This window comes from Phocoena phocoena, chromosome 13 (assembly GCF_963924675.1).
Source record: "Phocoena phocoena chromosome 13, mPhoPho1.1, whole genome shotgun sequence".
Classification (NCBI taxonomy): domain Eukaryota; kingdom Metazoa; phylum Chordata; class Mammalia; order Artiodactyla; family Phocoenidae; genus Phocoena; species Phocoena phocoena.
Window position 1 is genome coordinate 60,512,211 of NC_089231.1, and position 17,213 is coordinate 60,529,423.

General features: G+C 43.1%; 1 protein-coding gene across 1 annotated transcript in view; it reads left to right on the plus strand.

Moving 5' to 3' along the window:
* The first annotated feature begins 3,480 nt into the window (after window positions 1-3,480).
* The window catches only part of RALBP1 (ralA binding protein 1), a 43,823-nt gene continuing 30,090 nt past the window's right edge, over window positions 3,481-17,213 (plus strand). Inside the window, exons 1-2 of the mRNA XM_065890046.1 lie at window positions 3,481-3,876; window positions 15,259-15,286. The gene's annotated coding sequence lies outside the window, so the exon portion shown is untranslated. The remainder of the gene's footprint in view (window positions 3,877-15,258; window positions 15,287-17,213) is intronic.

Consider the following 17,213-nt stretch of genomic DNA (forward strand, 5'->3'; position numbering starts at 1 on the left):
GATCTTCTGCCCATTTTTGGATTGGGTTGCTTGTTTCTTTAATATTGAGGCTCAGTAGTTGTGGCACATGGGCTTAGTTGCTCTGCAGCATGTGGGATCTTCCTGGAGCAGGGCTCAAACCCGTGTACCCTGCACTGGCAGGTGGATTCTTAACCCCTGTGCCACCAGGAAAGTCCCTCTCTTTTTTTTTTAACTCATTGATTTCTATTCTGATCGTCACTATTTCCTTACTTCTACTTAATTTAGGTTTGATTCACTCCTCTTTTGCTACTTTCTTGAGCAAGCTTTTGTGGGAATGTAAGTTGGAAGTTTAGATTATTGTCTTCCTTCTAGTGTAAGTTTTTAAAATGACATTAATTTCCTTCTAAGCACAGCTTTAGCTGCCTCCCTTAAATCTGACATTTTTCTTCTCATTCATTTTTTGATATTTTCTAATTTTCCCTGTGATTTCTTCTTTGGCCCATCAGTTATTTAAAAATGTGTTAATTTCCAAATATTTGGGAATTTCTCAGATTTCTTTCTGTCGTTGATGTCTAATTTAATTCCATTGTAGAAGGAGACATATTTTGTATGTTCTCAATCCTTTTAAAATTTTCAGACACTTGCTTTGTGGCCTACCATATGATCTATTCTGGACAATGTTTCATTTGTGCTTGAAAAGAACGTGTATTCTGATGTTGTTGGATGGTTTTCTATAGTTGTCAAATATTTCAAGTTGGTTGCTAGTGTAATTCAGGTTTTCTATACCCTTGTTGACTTTGTCTTGTTCTATCAATTGCTAAGAGGAATTTTAAATCTCCAACTGCAACTGTCATTTTCTCCTTTCTATTCTCATGGTTTGTTTTACATGTGTTAGAAATTCTTTCTTTTAAAAGGCTATATAATATTCCATTGTATGTATATAGTACGTTTTATTTACCCAATCATCCATCAATGGATACTTGGGTTGCTTCCACCTTTAGGCTATTGCAAGTAATGCTGCTATAAACATGGATGTACAAATATCTCTTTGAGTCTCTGATTTCAGTTGAGTATATACTCAGAAGGGGAATTGCTGGAGCAAATGGTAATTCTGTGTTTAATATTTTGAGGAACCACCATGCTGTCTTCCAGAGCAGATGCACTATTATAATATTCCCTTCAGCTGTCAAATCCATGGTGTTTGACCCCCACCACAAATCAAGTCCACCCCCTCCAGCAGCAGAGCTACTAGTTTTCTTGTCTAGCCCCACCTACACTAGTTAAAACTACACTAGTAAAACTATAGTTCTGGGGCAACAGGGCAGGAAAGAAGCAGCCTCAGGCAAGCAGTTCACAGACATCTACAGTTCCTACTAGAATTTTTAGCAGTTTTCAAGAATAGATGTTTCTCAAATTGTTTGATTTCCAATGCCCTGAAACAATCGGTTGTGTTTGACAATTTTGTCCAATTTTACTTATACTTTCTTTGTGTGCAGAGGAATTGTTGACTGTGTCATATAACCAGCGCTGAAAGTCTTTTCCACAGTTTCTCTTTAAGTAGGAACCTGTATTAGTCAGGACCTTTCAACATTTAGTAAAAGAAATCCAACTGAATTAGTTATGACTTTTAGAATTTTAAGACACAGAAAACCCCCCAATAAAACTTATTTAAACAATACAGGAAATTTATGGCTCACAATTCTAAACAGTCTATAGGATCGTCTACAGGACAGGTCAGACAGGTGAGGTTTGACAGTGCAGCTCTAATGATGCAACAAACGCAAGGTTCTTCTTAGTGCACATTTGACAGTACTGACTTCGTCTTCAGCCTCTTTTGGTGCCTTTCTCCTAAACCCTGTCCTTTCAGGCTTTCTTCTTGTAGGAGCAAAACAGTTGCCACCTTTCCAGACCTCATAAATTTACACCATACCAGAAGAGCAAGGATGCTGCAGTTTACTATAAGCCCCAACCCAAGTCTCGGTGGGTCTCGTTGGTTCTGACTGGGTTACAGGACCATCCCGGAAAGGCTCAGCCACCAGAGGGAACGATTATGCTGCATAGCTTAAATGGGAGGAATGAACCTCAGGAGGCAACCAACAAATTTGTGTTAGGCAACACAAATTAGCCCTAAATAATAAATAATTGCATTGGCTTACCCAGCTAGGTTCACATCCTCAAAGCACTTTAAAAGAGCTATACAAACCATGGCCCCTGAGGCTGAAGCCAGTCTTCATGCTGCCAACTCCCGGATTCTCTCCCCCTCCTTTCCCCAACCCCACACTCCCGTTTTGGCCTCATTCATTGTTGGTGCAGAAAGCCTTCTTTACGTTGTGAATAACATGGCCATCAGCAGTTACCACAGTAAAACTCTATCTTCTCTCCCTTTTCTGTGTCCATGTAGCAATTTCCAGCAAGGGCTCAATAGTGCCCGACATGGGTCAGTGCCCATCCCTTGGCCCAATCATTGTTGCCAGAGGCAGAGTATTGTACCCGGCAAGGTAACATGCCCATCCCAGTGGTCAGAGGACACCGTTCTGTTGCCAGAGGGGCAATAAGAAAACTTCAAAAAGTCAGAAAACAATGGCTACCACACACAGACCATCTTGGTATCCAATTATAGCCTCTTCTTGAATGTCAGGCGGAGGGGGCTGAACTTGACCGAATAAGAAATGCAGGGTACAAGGGAGAGACCTATTGTCAGACTGGAGGCAGGCTGCTTTGGGAGGAACTGGGCAGGATGGAGTAGAGGTCAGTCTAAACATGTAATGAAGTTGTAAAGAGAGTATCGCACGCAGGAATGGAAGTGATTGGGAAGGCCCATCCATCCCCAATCTTATCATCCCCCTAATAAAACTGCCAAACTTCATGAGACAAGAACACGTAAAAAGACCCCTGATTTCCAGCCATGCATTAGCAGGACAATTCTTGAAGCCTTTGTGAAGGGAAATGCGGTCATTTCCATCTTCCTCTAGATCCAGTTCTGTCTGCAAGCTACCCGTGCAGAGGGCGGCTCTGATTCAGGACCTCCTCGGTACATGGTGGGGACCCCGCTGCGCCGCAAGGACCAAGGGAGGTCCTCGTCGACACCCATTTTAGGAACGCTGAGGCCAGTCCCGATACAGAGTTCTAGACAAGTTTCTCCTCGGAAGCCCACGGCGCTTCCTGCATCCAAGCCCCCAGCAAAAGTCCCCACCCCAAGCCAGACTCCCCTCCCAGCCCCCGGGCCACGGAGAGCCCCACCCAGCGGCGGCTGGGCCGGCCTCCGGGCCGGTTTAACTGGTTAGGGCTGAAGCCCGCGGTGCAGAAGGTCTGCGCCTCCGTAGCTGGGGAACAGGCTGCCCGGAGCGTGGACAGGACTGCGTCTGCCCTTCTCTGGACCTCGACCGGCTCTGCTCCCAACGGTCCTCGCGGAGCTCGCGCGGTAAGCGCGCGTCCTCCCGGCCCCCGACCACCAGAAACTGCGCAGGCGCCGGCGGAGCTCTGGCGCGGCGCGTTCTCTCGCGCGCTCCCGGGTCTCCCCAGTTGGCCCCTCGGCCGGGCAGGCGCCATGCTTCCTGGGTGTTGTAGTGCGGCTCCCGGCGGAGGGCCGCCTGCGGACTGGGCGCTGGGTTTCCGAGGACTACCCATCCCAGCATGCCCTGCGCGGGGGCACAGGGCGCCGGCCCTGGACGGCCCCGGCCGTCAGCGCCGAGAGGAGGACCCGGGAAGCAGGGTGCAGCGGGAGGAGGGAGTGCGCGTGCGCTCTGGGCCGGCTCGCCCGGTTCTGTCCCAATCATTGTAAACAGGCGGAGGCTGGGGCGGGGTGGGAATGGGGCGCCCGAGGCCGGCCGGGGGCGCAGCGCAGAAGGCGGCCGCGGCGGCGGGCGGTCGCGAGGCGGCGGCGCAGGTCAGTGGCGGGCGGCGGGGCGGGCGGGGGTCGCGGCGGGGCCCCGCTGTCCGAAGCCGTCCGCGCGCCTTCCCGTGGCGTCTGTCAGGCGGTTGCGAGGCCGGGCTCTCGCGGGGCGGCTGGGCGGGGGCGTGGCTGCCGGGGGCGGCTGGTTCTGGCGGCTTGTCCGCGGCTCCGGCCCGCCCTGCCCGTTTCTCCCGCTCGCTGGTCGCGGCTCTTGGGTCTGGGCGGGGAGGGTGGGGAGCCGGGCCCTACCCGGGGCCCGGGCCTCGGACGGGGGAGAGGGACTCGGTCTTTTACATAATCGCGGCCGGGATGCTGACGGGTCTCCGGTGCGCGCCCGGTGAGGAGGGAGGGCTCGTGGAAGCGGCGGGGCTCCTGGGTGCTGCGAGGGCATCGGCAGAGCCGAGTTGGGAATTCTTTTCACAACTCCTTGTCAAGCGGGCTGGCGCCCAAAGGCTCTTATGGAGGTCAGCTGGGTGCGTGTGTGTGCGTGTTTATCGTTGTGAGAGTGAAACAGGTTTCGCCAGATATCCCACACCTCAGCCTTACCTGAAGTCCTTATGCTGCTTCAGGTTTGGGGATTCATGACTCCAGAGCCTCCGTCTTGAGCAAGCAGAGCATCTTTCCTCTAAGGCCTGATCGAATGCTTGAAAATAATTAAAATGTTAACTCGAGGGGTTTTGAACGTGCAGGTGCAAATACCGTCGTTTGGACGCTGAGTTAACACACCGACGAGCCTCATTAGGAGAGCTTTCACTCGACGTTCTGTTGGGTGGAGCGGGCTTGTCCCCGCGCTGCAGTACTTTGGGTGGCAGTCCATCATGCTGGGCGGTAGTTCACACAATATTCAAGTAGCGATGATGAGGAACAGGCCCACCTGTGGTTTGCTGGCCACGGAGGTAGCGCTTCTAAATGAATAAGTGGATCTGGGAATGAGAAAGGTAACTTCACTTTCTGCCTTCCGAATTATCTTGGTGACTTGATAATTCCTTTCTGAGTATCTTCCTGAGAATGAGTAATTGCCGTAAACTGTATTGGCAAGTAGTAGAGGTAGGAAGGAAGTTAGTAGAAGGGTTTCCACTTTTCAAAGTGACCCATAGATGTAAGCGAGGTGGGCTAGTTTAACAGTGACCGTTGGGAAATAATTCTTTAAACAGAGTATCTTGACTTGAAGCTATGCGACATAATTTACTGTCTCTTTAAAATAGTATTTCTCATTTTAGATCTTCCAGGGACCATTTCTCCCCTACTTTAGAAAACACAGAAGTGGTATCAGAAAGTGCATATTAACTTTAATTTGTACAGGTGTTTGCTTGGCAAGGAGAGGTTGGGCCCAGAATGTAACCCCAAAGTATGTTCTTTCTTTTTTGAACGAAAATGTCTGATAGGAACTTAGGTTAGTATATGTAGAGGGAAAAAGGGAAAATGCAGGTCATTTAGTGTAATTTCTGTGTAGCAGGTACTGTGGAGACTTACAGATGCATGAGGCAGTGCCCCTGCCTTCAGGGTGGTAAGACTTTCTCACTTACTTGAACTTCCACAAGTACAATATGTTTTTAAGGTTGCTTTGAGCGGAGGAAGGACGGGGAGTGCAGTGGGTGTTCAAAGGAGGCAGTGGTCTGTGTCTTGAGGGAAGAGGAGGAGAGACTGAGCAAGGGGCAGTGGTCAGGAAAAGCGTATGGGAGAGGATGAGAGCAGTGAGTATACAGGCTTAGAAAGGATGGGCATTTAGGCGGAAGGAGCAGTGTGAGAAGAGCGCGGGAGTCCGAACAGAGTGAGTTGTAGGATCTGCAGGTACGGCTGACGAGGGCCGAGGGTGGTGGCAAGATGTGAAACTGGGGAGTAGGCAGAGACCAAATTAGGAGTAGTCTTGTAGACAGGTGACGTAAGTCAGCCTAACCTCGAAGCAGACAAGAGTCACTGAGACAGGATGAAGAAGAGGTCTAAGCCTCTCAACCCATTGTAACTCCTTGCTGTGTGTCAAGCATTGTATTAGGTGCTTTATACTTTATGTCCTTGAACTCGAAGAAGGTTTAGGCATGACTGAGGCAGAAATCTTGGGAAAGGAAAGGAAGGCCAAGGGAAAGTTGGACAGGAGGAGAGAGAGCATTGCAAGAACGGGAAGTTGTTCTCTGCAGCTGTAGCATTGGGCTTACAGGGTAAGTAGCATACGATGAGGGTGCACAGATCAGTCCTCAAGTACTTTGTGCCATTCTGAGGATTCTCGAGGGCTTTTCCTTTAGATAATAAGAGAGCTTACGGATTTTAACCAGGAAAGAGTCATGATAAGGTTTTCATTTTAGAAAGACCATTCTGGTTATCGTAGAGTATAGATTTCAGAAGGGATGGAGGGACAACAAGGAGGATGCAGGAAGACTGGTGAGGAGTTTTTGTAATAATTGAGGTGACAGGTAAGGGCCTAATCTAAGGTAGAATCAGTGGAGATGCAGAGGAATAAGTTAATAGCACAAATATTTAGGAGGCCGAATTAATAGGGTTCAGTAACACTTGGATTTGAGGAGTGAGAGAAATAGTAGGATAAGATGACTTGGATTTTAACTTAGGTGATTGAATAGACAACAAACAGTAAAGTATGCTGAGACAGGGAATTCAGGAAGAGGAGCAAATCTGGGGAGGAACAGTATTTTAGCTTTTGGATACACTGAGTAGGAGTTATCTGTAAAACATCCAGGTGGAAGTGCTTGTGTGTGGGTTTGGAGCACAAGAGAAAGATCTTGATAGGAGAGTCATCAAGCTATCTTACAGGTGGTTCCTGAAGCCTTTGATTTAGGTAACACGGCATAGGAAGAGTTTACTGATGGAGAATGGTCCTGGAAATAGGCCATGGAGGGCAATAGCATTTGAAGCCAGAGAGAAGAAGAACTGGAAAGGGAAATTCCTATGTGTTGAGAAACGCTGAGAAATCATGAGGACATGTTGTAGAAGCCCAAATGGGATCATTTCAAAAGGAAGCTATACTTCACAACTGCCTCTCCAGAAAAAATAAGAATAAAGGAAGCTGTATTTCAAATGCTTTGAGAACTCGAGTGAAACATGGATTTTTAGGAGTCTGTTGAATTTGATAACTAAGTGAGAGCAGTTTCTTAGCATCCTACTTAATGCTACCATTTGGGGAGGGAGCTAAGTTTGAGTTGAGTTAATGGGAGGTCAGAAAGTGGAGAAAGCAAATGTAGGTTATTTCAAGAATAAACAAATCTTAGCTGTGAAGGGAAGAATAGAAAGAAGTGTTAGCAGAGGGTAATAAAGGGTTAAGAAGGGAGTTTTAACTTGGCAAAGACTTGAGCCTGCTTTTCTTATGACAGCTTTATTGAGATATTCACATAACATAAAATTGATCCTTTTAAAGTGCACAACAATTCAGTGGTTTTTCGTGTGTTCAGAGTTGTGCAACCACCTCTACGATCAGTTTTAGAACCTTTTCATTACCCCTCTTCTTCACTGTCAGCCATTCACCATTCCCCCTGCTTCCACTCACTAGAACCACTAATCTACTTTCTGTTTCTGTGGTTTTGCCTGTTCTGGACATTTCATGTACATGGAATCATGTATGTAATCATTTGTGACCGACTTTCTTTACTCAGCATCATGTTTTCAAGGTCCGTCTATACTGTAGCAGGTGTCGGTACTCCATTCCTTTTTATTGCTGAGTAATATTCCACTGTCTGGTCACACCACATTTTGTTTATCTGTTCATCCATTGATGAACATTTAAGTTGTTATTTACTTTGTGGCCATTATGAATATTCCTAGTGTGAATGTGCAAGTTTTCGTGTAGAAATATATTTTCATTGTTCCTGGGTATATACCTAGGAGTAGAATTGCCGGGTCATGTGGTGACTTTTATATTGAACAGTATGAGGAACTGCCAAACTGTTTCCCAAAGCAGCTGCACCATTTCACTGTCCAGTGTAAGGACTCTGATTTCTCCATATCCTCACCAACACTTGTTATTTTCTGGTTTTAAAAATTTTAGCTATACTGGTAGGTGTGAATTGGTATCTCATTGTGGGTTTGATCTGAGTTTCCCTGGTGGCTGATGGTGTTGAATATCTTTTCATCTGCTTATTGGCCATTTGTATATCTTCTTTGGAGAAATAGTTATTCATGTCCTTTGCCTATTTTAACATTGGGTTGTTTATCTTCTTGTTCTTGAGTTGTAAATGTTCCTTTACATATTCTGGATGCTGGACCCTTATCAGTATATATGATATGCAAATACTTTCTTCCATTCTCTGGGTAGTCTTTTTACTTTCTTGTTAATGCCCAAGGCAAAGGTTTTAAATTTTGATGAAGTACAATTTATTTTTTCTTTTGTTACTCATGATTTTGTTATCATATCTAAGAATCCATTGCCAAATCCAAGGGCTTGAAGATTTACACTATGCTTTCTTCTAGGAGTTTTATTCTTATATTTAGTTCTTAGTTCTAAAACCTTAGTTTAGGTTTCAGTTCTTATATTTAGATGTTGATTCATTTTGAGTGAATTTTTGCATATGGCCTGAGATTGGGTCCATTTTTTGTGTGTGGAAATTTAATTATCCCATTCCCATCTGTTGAAGTGACCATTCTTTCCCCATTGAATAGTCTTGACACCCTTGTTGAAAATCAATGGACCGTAGATGTTTGGGTTTATTTCTAGACTCTTCAGATCGACTGTATAGGTCTATATATTTATCCTAATGCCAGTACCACGTTGCTTTGGTTATGCTACTTTTGTAGTACCTTTTGAAATCAGGAAGTGTGAGTCTTCTAACTTTGTTCTCCTTCGTTATTTTTTTGTGGCTATTCAGGGCCTGTTGCAATTCCATATTAAACTGAGGATCAGATTTCCATTTCTGCGAAAAAGGCTGTTGAAATTTTGCCGTGAATCTATAGATCACTTTGAGTTACAGCAATACATTGTTGTCTTAATGATACTGAATCTTTCAATCCATTAAAAAGGGGTTTATTTAGGTCTACTTTAATTTCTCTCAGCAGTGTTTTGTAGTTAGCAGTGTATGCCTCTTTCACCTCCTTGGTTACATTTATTCCTGTTTTATTCTTTTGGCAGCTAATGACCAGTCTTTAGCTGACCAGTAAGCTAACAGAACAGAGGCTTCAGCTAATGATTGGACAGAGATTTCCTTAAACATTTAGTACCAAAAACATCTCCCGATATTTTCAGAGGGGTGCTGTGCATCTCTTGGGGGTGTACCTTCAGTACTCAACCACTTTACAACTCTGTCTTAGCTTTCATTTCCTGTTTGTACAGAGGTCAAGGTCATCCAGAGGTGAGGGTGGAGGGCTTTCTCTAGTAGGATAAACTCAGTGAGATCCACCGGAGACACATCAACTAGTTTAAAGACAAGGAGAGAATCTTCAAAGTAGCAAGAGAGAAGTGACTCATCACATACAGGGGATTCTCAATATCATTATCAGCTGCCCTCTCATGAGAAACGGTAGAAGCCAGAAGGCAGTGGGATAACATAGTCAAAGTATTGAAAGAAAAAAACTGCTAACCAAGAATTCTTCGTCTGGCAAAACTCCTGAGCATACATAGACCTGCGCGCACACGTTTCTCCTAGATTTCCAGGAATTTGTTGAAGCTGTTCAAGGTCCTTGTTCCCCAAAACACCTCTCAAGGTTTTGGTCTTAGTGTTTGTCCCAGCTGTTACCTGATGCTTCAGGTGGTAGCAGCTAAAACCTCTGCCAGCCCCCTAGTGGCCTTACCCCGGGGGGTGGTGGTGGTGGTGGTGGTGGTGGTTCTGAGTTAGCAGCATTTAGGTGAGATAAAGCAAGCCTTTTCAGCAGGTAGGTCTTCCAGGGAGCCTGGAATAATAATTTCAGTTTGTTTGCAAATGAGGTTTGTTCTGCTGAACCAGTGCTGGGAATGTGGGCTGTTAGTTTCAAGGGTGCCACTGATCTGGGAAGCCCAGGATAGGACTAGAGAAAGTTAAATACCACAAAGTTCTATGTTCTTAAGCAAGATTCAGCTGTTTTTCTTGAATAAGTGCTCCCTGGATTGCTGCAAGCTTTTGCTTAGTTTCCAGTGTTGTGAAAAAGTTGCTTCTGACCAAGTTTAGGTGCTTTTATGGAGGGGTGCAACTTTTGGAGTTCCTTAAGCTGTCGTTTTACGTCACTCCATCTGTTTATTTAGTACTCCATTTATTTTTAGGCTGCCTCTGTCACTATAGTTCAAGTGAATTTTTTGTAGACAGCATATAGTTGGGTTAGTATTTTCTCTTTCTCTGTTCTTTGCTTTTTTTCTAAGGAATTTGAGGTGCTTGTAGAGATGTAACATAATAAAGGTTTTTTGGCGATCATAAACAGTGCTTTGCTTACTTTTGTGTATTTGGGGGCTAAGGTTTTAAAAAATTATTTATTTATTTATTTTTGGCTGTGTTGGGTCTTCGTTTCTGTGTGAGGGCTTTCTTTAGTTGCGGCGAGCGGGGGCCACTCTTCATCGCAGTGTGCGAGCCTCTCACTGTCGCGGCCTCTCGTTGCGGAGTGCAGGCTCAGTAGTTGTGGCTCACGGGCCCAGTTGCTCTGCGGCATGTGGCATCCTCCCAGACCAGGGCTCGAACCTGTGTCCCCTGCATTGGCAGGCAGACTCTCAACCACTGCGCCACCAGGGAAGGGGAGCTAAGGTTTTAACCTTAGGTCAGAATATTAATTTTTGGTAGGTGTTGCTAAATTGTCCTTCTAAATGTAACAGTTTACACTTTTACCAGTATCGTGTGAATGTGTCTCTTTCTTCACACCCTCCCATTGTTGGGTATCAAACTTGTTCATCTTTAGAAAATTGGTGGGTGAAAAAGAGCATCTTTTAAATTCCCTGTTTTTTCATTTTAAAAGTATTTGTGTGCTTCATGTTCAAATCCTCAACCGTTTTTCTTTTTTAAAAATTAATTTTGAAAAGTATTTGTCATGTCTAGTGCCAGTATTTTTTCTCTAAGTTTCTTCTTGGCTTCTTACATTTGTTTATGGTGTTTTTTAAAATGTGCTTACGATTTTGTGAAGGTCTTTTAAAATGGGAGTCAAGGAAGGAAAAAGCAGTAAAACTCTTCCTTTTTCACACTTTTATGGGGTGGGGGAGGATATAGTTTATAAAATCTCAAGTTTTGTCCAGATATTTTTATAGTGTTTTGTATAGTTAATAGCAAAGTTAAATATTGATTAATAATTATTATCGCTACTTACTGAGTACCAGGAATACCATTTTGTTTAATCTTGGCAGTGCCATGCCAGGTAGATGTCAGTATTTACAGATAAGGAAACCCAGCCTATGAAGGGTGATGGTACTTAGTCAAGCCTACGACTGTGCTGTATTACTTCCTGTTTACTGTATTCTCTCTCCAACAGGGTATCTCCCAGTTTCTTTACTGAGGAATGGGGGCCTGGGTGAGATGGAAATAATATGATTGTGTTTTCCTCAGCCATTAAACATACCACTGAAGAGACCACACCTTAATATTTTCTTGTATATTCTTCCAGAGATGTTTTATACACATACAGGCAAAGAATGTGTAAACATGTATACATTCTGTTCTAAACAGTCATGATGTAAATTGTGGAACAAGGCGTTTATTTGTTGAGTGCTTACTGTGTACCAGGCACTAGGTCTGTTTCTTTACATTTGATCAGTTTGAGTGAAGCCCTTCAAACTGATCACCTTGAAATGTTGTACAGATATTTAAATATGAAGCTTTTGCCTAAAAGGTAACTAAAAACAAAAATGCTAGTAGAACTCATTTGGAATTGCTTCAGAGCTGATACCTTGATGTAATGAAGCATGACCCTTCATTCCCAATTGAAGGTTAAATTAATTCAAAAGCACTACAAATTGAAAGCCAGATATTGTGACAGGTTGAGAATAAAAGTGCATGCCATTGCCATTGTTTAAAAATGAGGTGTGTTTTTCAGTTATAAAAACAGTGTTTTTGTGTGATTGGGACTTTCTCCTTAATCTTTTTATGAATAAGCTCTTTCGCCAACCTGCCAGTGATAGGTGCCTTTAGATACATATATTTGGATAAGTACTATTGAGAAAAAGGAGGGAGAGGGAGATGAGGGAAGAAAGCTCCCCTCCCCCCCACTGGGAAGAAAGCTTTTAAAGGAAATCTCATAAATTGAAGCTGTAATTTTAAGATGTTAGCAATTTTCAGTTTTTCCTTCCAAAGTAGAAATAGCGAATCAAGAACTTTGACTTTCTAGGGAGTTTCCTGGTGGCCTAGTGGTTAGGATTCCAGGCTCTCACTGCCATGGCCCGGGTTCTGTCCCTGGTGGGGGAACTGAGATCTCAGAAGCCGCGTGGCATGGCCAAAAAAAAAAAAAAGAACTTTGACTTTCTGTGGAAAACTATGGGAGAAGAAAGTGTGAATATAAAAATGAAGAAAAAGCTCACTGAAGTCCATTTTGTTATCCCCCTAGAATGGTAACAAGCAATTAAAAAGCAGCAGATAACCATGCTACATTTTTCAGCTAAGCTTAGCATTTTAAGAAAATGAGCATATTATGACATCAGATTTTGCTTCCTCAGGTTACTTTTTTTTTTAAATTCAGACTTAATTTTTTTAGAGCAGTTTTGGGGTCACAGCAAAATTGAGAGGAAGGTATAGAGATTTCCCATATGCCCCCAGCCTCACACGCGGACAGCCTCTCCCGTTATCAGCATCCCCCACCAGATGGGACGTTTGTTACAAGTGAGGACCTGACATTGACATGCATTGCCACCCAAAGGCCATAGTTTACATTACAGTTCACTCTTGGTGTTGTACACTCTATGGGTTTGGGCAGATTTATAACAACATGTATCCATCACTGTGGTATCATACAGTATTTTCACTGCCCTAAAAATCTTCTGTGCTCTGCCTGTTCATCCTTCTCTCCCCCTTCTCCCCCAGCCCTTAGCAACCATTGATGTTTTTGTTCTCTCCATAGTTCTGCTTTTTCCAGAATGTCATGCAATTGGAATCATCTGTTATGGAGCCTTTTCAGACTGGCTTCTTTCACTTAGTGATAGGCATTTAAGTTTCCTCCATGTCTTTTCATGGCTTGAGAGCTCATTTCTTTTTAGTGCGGAATAATATTCCATTGTTTGGATTCTAGCACAGTTTTATTTATTTATCCATTTACCTACCAAAAGACATCTCGGTTGCTTCCAAGTTTTGGCAATTATGAATAAACGTACTTCTGTAAGTTAGCTGCTGCCAACATCCATGTGCAGGTTTTTGTAAGGACATAAGTTCTCAACTCCTTGGGCAAATACCAAAGTCACCAAGGACATGATTGCTGAATTGTATGGAAGGAGTATATTTAGTTTTGTAAGAAACTGCCAAGCTGTCTTCCTAAGTGACTGCACCGTTCTGCATTCCCACCAGCACTGATAAGAGTTCCTGTTGTGCCACATCCTCGCCAGTGCTTGCTGTTGTCAGCGTTTTGAATTTTGGTCATTCTAATAGATGTATAGTGGTATCTTATTTCTTTCCTTAGGTCATTTTTTTAAAAATTTGAGGTATAATTGACATGTAACATTATATTAGTTTCAGGTGTGCAACATAATTATTTGATATTTGTATATATTGTGAAATGATCACCACAATAAGCCTAGTTAACATCTGTCACCACACATAGTTACAAAAAATTTTTTTTAAATAATTTTTAAAAAATTAGATTTATTTTAGTCACATTCATTGTTGTTTTAGTTTGTAATTCCCCAGTGATATATGATATGGAGCATCTTTTCATATGCTTATCATTTGTATATCTTTTTTTGGTGAGGTGTCTTCAATTAGCTTGTTTTCTTATTGTTGAGTTATAAGAGTTCTTTGTGCATTTTGGATAATAGTCCTATATCAGGTATATCTTTTACAAATATTTTCTCCCAGTCTGTGGCTTGTCTTCTCATTTTTGGTCTTAAGTCTCTTAATTTTTAAATTCATCCCCCCACTCTTCCTCCTTCCCCTCTCTTTTTCTTTGGTATTAACTAAAGAAACTAAATTGCATATCCCCAGATTTTGAGGCTTAATCAGATTAAGTTTTCATTAGTTTATTTTTGTGAGGCTGGTGTGATTTTCTCTCTTTTTTGTCTGTGTTATTAGCAGTCATTGATCATTGCCAGTATCTATTTTTAAATTGCTTATTAAGTGGTGACAGTCTTTTATTTCTTTCTTTATTAGATGGAAGATTTTGATAAAAAGAAACTTCACTGAACAACACTTTGTATAGCAGATTCAGGATAAAATAAATGCTTCCCCCCCCTCTATTTACCAGTTATTCCAAATAATTACATGGTTCTCTAGCATCCTCCAAAGTGACCAATGAATTTTATTTTATTTTATTTTAGTATTTTTTTTTTGTGGTCAGTGGGCCTCTCACTGTTGTGGCCTCTCCCGTTGCGGAGCACAGGCTCCGGACGCGCAGGCTCAGCGGCCATGGCTTATGGGCCCAGCTGCTCCGCGGCATGTGGGATCTTCCCAGACTGGGGCACGAACCCGTGTCCCCTGCATCAGCAGGCGAACTCTCAACCACTGCGCCACCAGGGAAGCCTGAATTTTATTTTTGAGTATCATTATGAACTCATGGATTTAAATATACTTGATACTTTAGTTCATGGCAGTTATTAATTTTATTGGCACTCATATAGTCCCATCTTTGGCCAGTGGGAGCTTCTTCTAGTTGACTTCTGAGTCCTTTTGTCTTGATTCCAAGCATCTTTCATAACATCTTTCTTTTGTGACACGATATCTCAGCCTCATCTTATACATATCTTGCTCTTAGACCTGGTGTCAGCCTAATGGAAATGCTTAATAGGCTGCTGAATTACGTTGTTAGGCCCACACAGCTAAATTCGTATTTATGGCTTGGCAATTTAGTAACCATTTGAAAAAATAGTACACGATAGCTGAAAGAGAAAATAAATTATTTCACTCTTAAATAACTAAAATTAGTGGTCTGTGTGTGCCTATTGGACACCACACAGCTTATAATACTTTGCAATCAGATTGGACAGCACCACCCTTATTTCTTGTTCCATGTTGATTTTTTAAAAAAATAAATTTATTTATTTATTTATTTTTGGCCGCATTGGGTCTTTGTTGCTGCGTGTGGGCTTTCTCTAGTTGTGGGAAAGCGGGGGCTACTCTTCGTTGTGGTGCGTGGGCTTCTCATTGTGGTGGCTTCTCGTTGCAGAGCACAGGCTCGAGGCGCGTGGGCTTCAGTAATTGTGGCACACGGGCTCAGTAGTTGTGGCTTTTGGGCTTTAGAGTGCAGGCTCAGTAGTTGTGGTGCACGGGTTTAGTTGCTTTGCGGCATGTGGGGATCTTCCCAGACCAGGGCTCGAACCCATGGATTCTTAACCACTGTGCCACCAGGGAAGTCCCCCATTTTTTTTTTTCTTTAAATCATAGCTACCCCAGAAAACCCAGCTTCACAGAGGTATGCTGTTGAAAGGAATGTGCACAGTCTAATGTTGAAACTGAACTTCTTTTAGCTGGTAGTTTGTACAGTGTCTGGCAGATGTTGAATACCGCTCTGTTTCCTTCAAATGCAAGCTCCCCGTGGCGGGGATGAGTTTGCTTACAGTGCTCTGGGTGCCTCCGCGCACTGTCTGGGAACCATGGACTAGATACTTTTACCCAGTTTCTGTTGTAACCAATGGTGTGCATTTTAAAAATTATTAAATAACGTTTGTTGGTCTCCCCCGGCCCCAAGTTAACTTCTAATTTACTATTTACTTGAGAATAGATTTTGTGATTATGAAATGTGGCAGGAAAGACACCACCCTCCCTCCCAGCCAAAGGATATGTCATTGCTTTAAAAATGTGCTGTTTTACTGATAATACCAAATGATATTTATTGTTTTTTTTATAAGAAAACTTTTTTTTTGTCCTCTGAATTACAGTGACTGCTGATGATAGCACCTTTGATTTTGTGTAAAGGCAATGTGGACTTTTCTCCCCATACTTAATACACATACATACTCTTTGATTTGGACAGCTGTATGTAGAACTGGATTGTGTCCTCTGCAGCCTTTCATCCCAGGCAGGTGAGATTATTTCTGGCTGCTAGATCCTGTATGTTTTGGCTGCTCATTTTCCAGCACCTGGCATTCTGATCCTCAGAGTTTGAACGTTCACTTAAATAATGGACATAATCTGTGCCCTTTAGATTTCTGTTTCATCTGGACATTGATTTTTACATTTTGCATTATATCAGTGTCCTAAAATAACTTGTGAATTTTTCATGTAAAAGTTATTGTCAGCCTTAAAAAGACATTCATACGTTCGTATTCATTATGATGAACTTCTGAATTTCACATCTTTTAAACTGATTTTACACACATATCTTATCTCAGGCATATTGTTTTAATCAGTGACACTAAGAATGTTGAGTGGAAAACATTAAATCACTATGTCATTCAGTGAATTTCTGTGAGTGGCATGCGAGATGCTAATTGAAAGTTTATTTGTTTGGATAAGCCCCTGGGGGTAGGGGAGAAACTAAAATAAAGATTAAGTTTGATGATCTATAAGGAGAATACAGAAAAGAAACAGTAACCCAAGAGTAAAATCTCTACTGAAGTATAGACCTAAGCAAATGCTGGAAGATTTGAAAGGACTAATTATGTAACAGCCTAATGGGCTGACAGTTGGTCTGTGGGAGTGTGCATGAGAAATTACTCAGTCCTGTAACTGTGTATACTGGTCTGCATCACGGGGCACACGCCACAAACCTCGCACATATTAGCATGGCGAGGATTTCACTGTGAATGATAGGAAACCCTCTAAACCTTATCTGCCTCGTCTGAAGGATTATTTGTCTCACCTCGGTTTATAAACTTAACATTTTTTTTCTTGGATAGTAATATTCATGTTTTAAGAAAAATCCCTTGATGGGGATTTCTCTTTATATACCTGTTCCCTAGAGCATATAAAACTGTCTCTAAATGAGAAGAGCAGCTTACTGGGCCTCAGTGGTTTGTAAAACAGTGTGGTTTACGCGGAACACCTGCTGTCTTTCTGGCAGTCTGGGATTTCGGTACCCGTCCGGCGGAGAACACCAGTGTGACCGGGCTCCACGGGGACCTCGGGCTGTGAGTGAGGAGCTGCCCAGCACACGGTGCGTCACACGTGTCCCTGTGACTCCACTGCCCGGGGACTCCCGGGAGCGTGTGCCTGATTCCTTGTGCCTTTTCCTTTGTTTTTTTGCTTTGTGTCCTTTCTCTGTAATAAATCGCAGCTGTGAGCATGACTGTGTGATGACTTATGTGAGTCCATCTAGCGAATTGCCGACCCTGCGGGTGGTCTTGGGGACCCCCAGCCCAGTTTAAAGACTTGCACTCTTCCCCGCCTTGCTCCTGCAC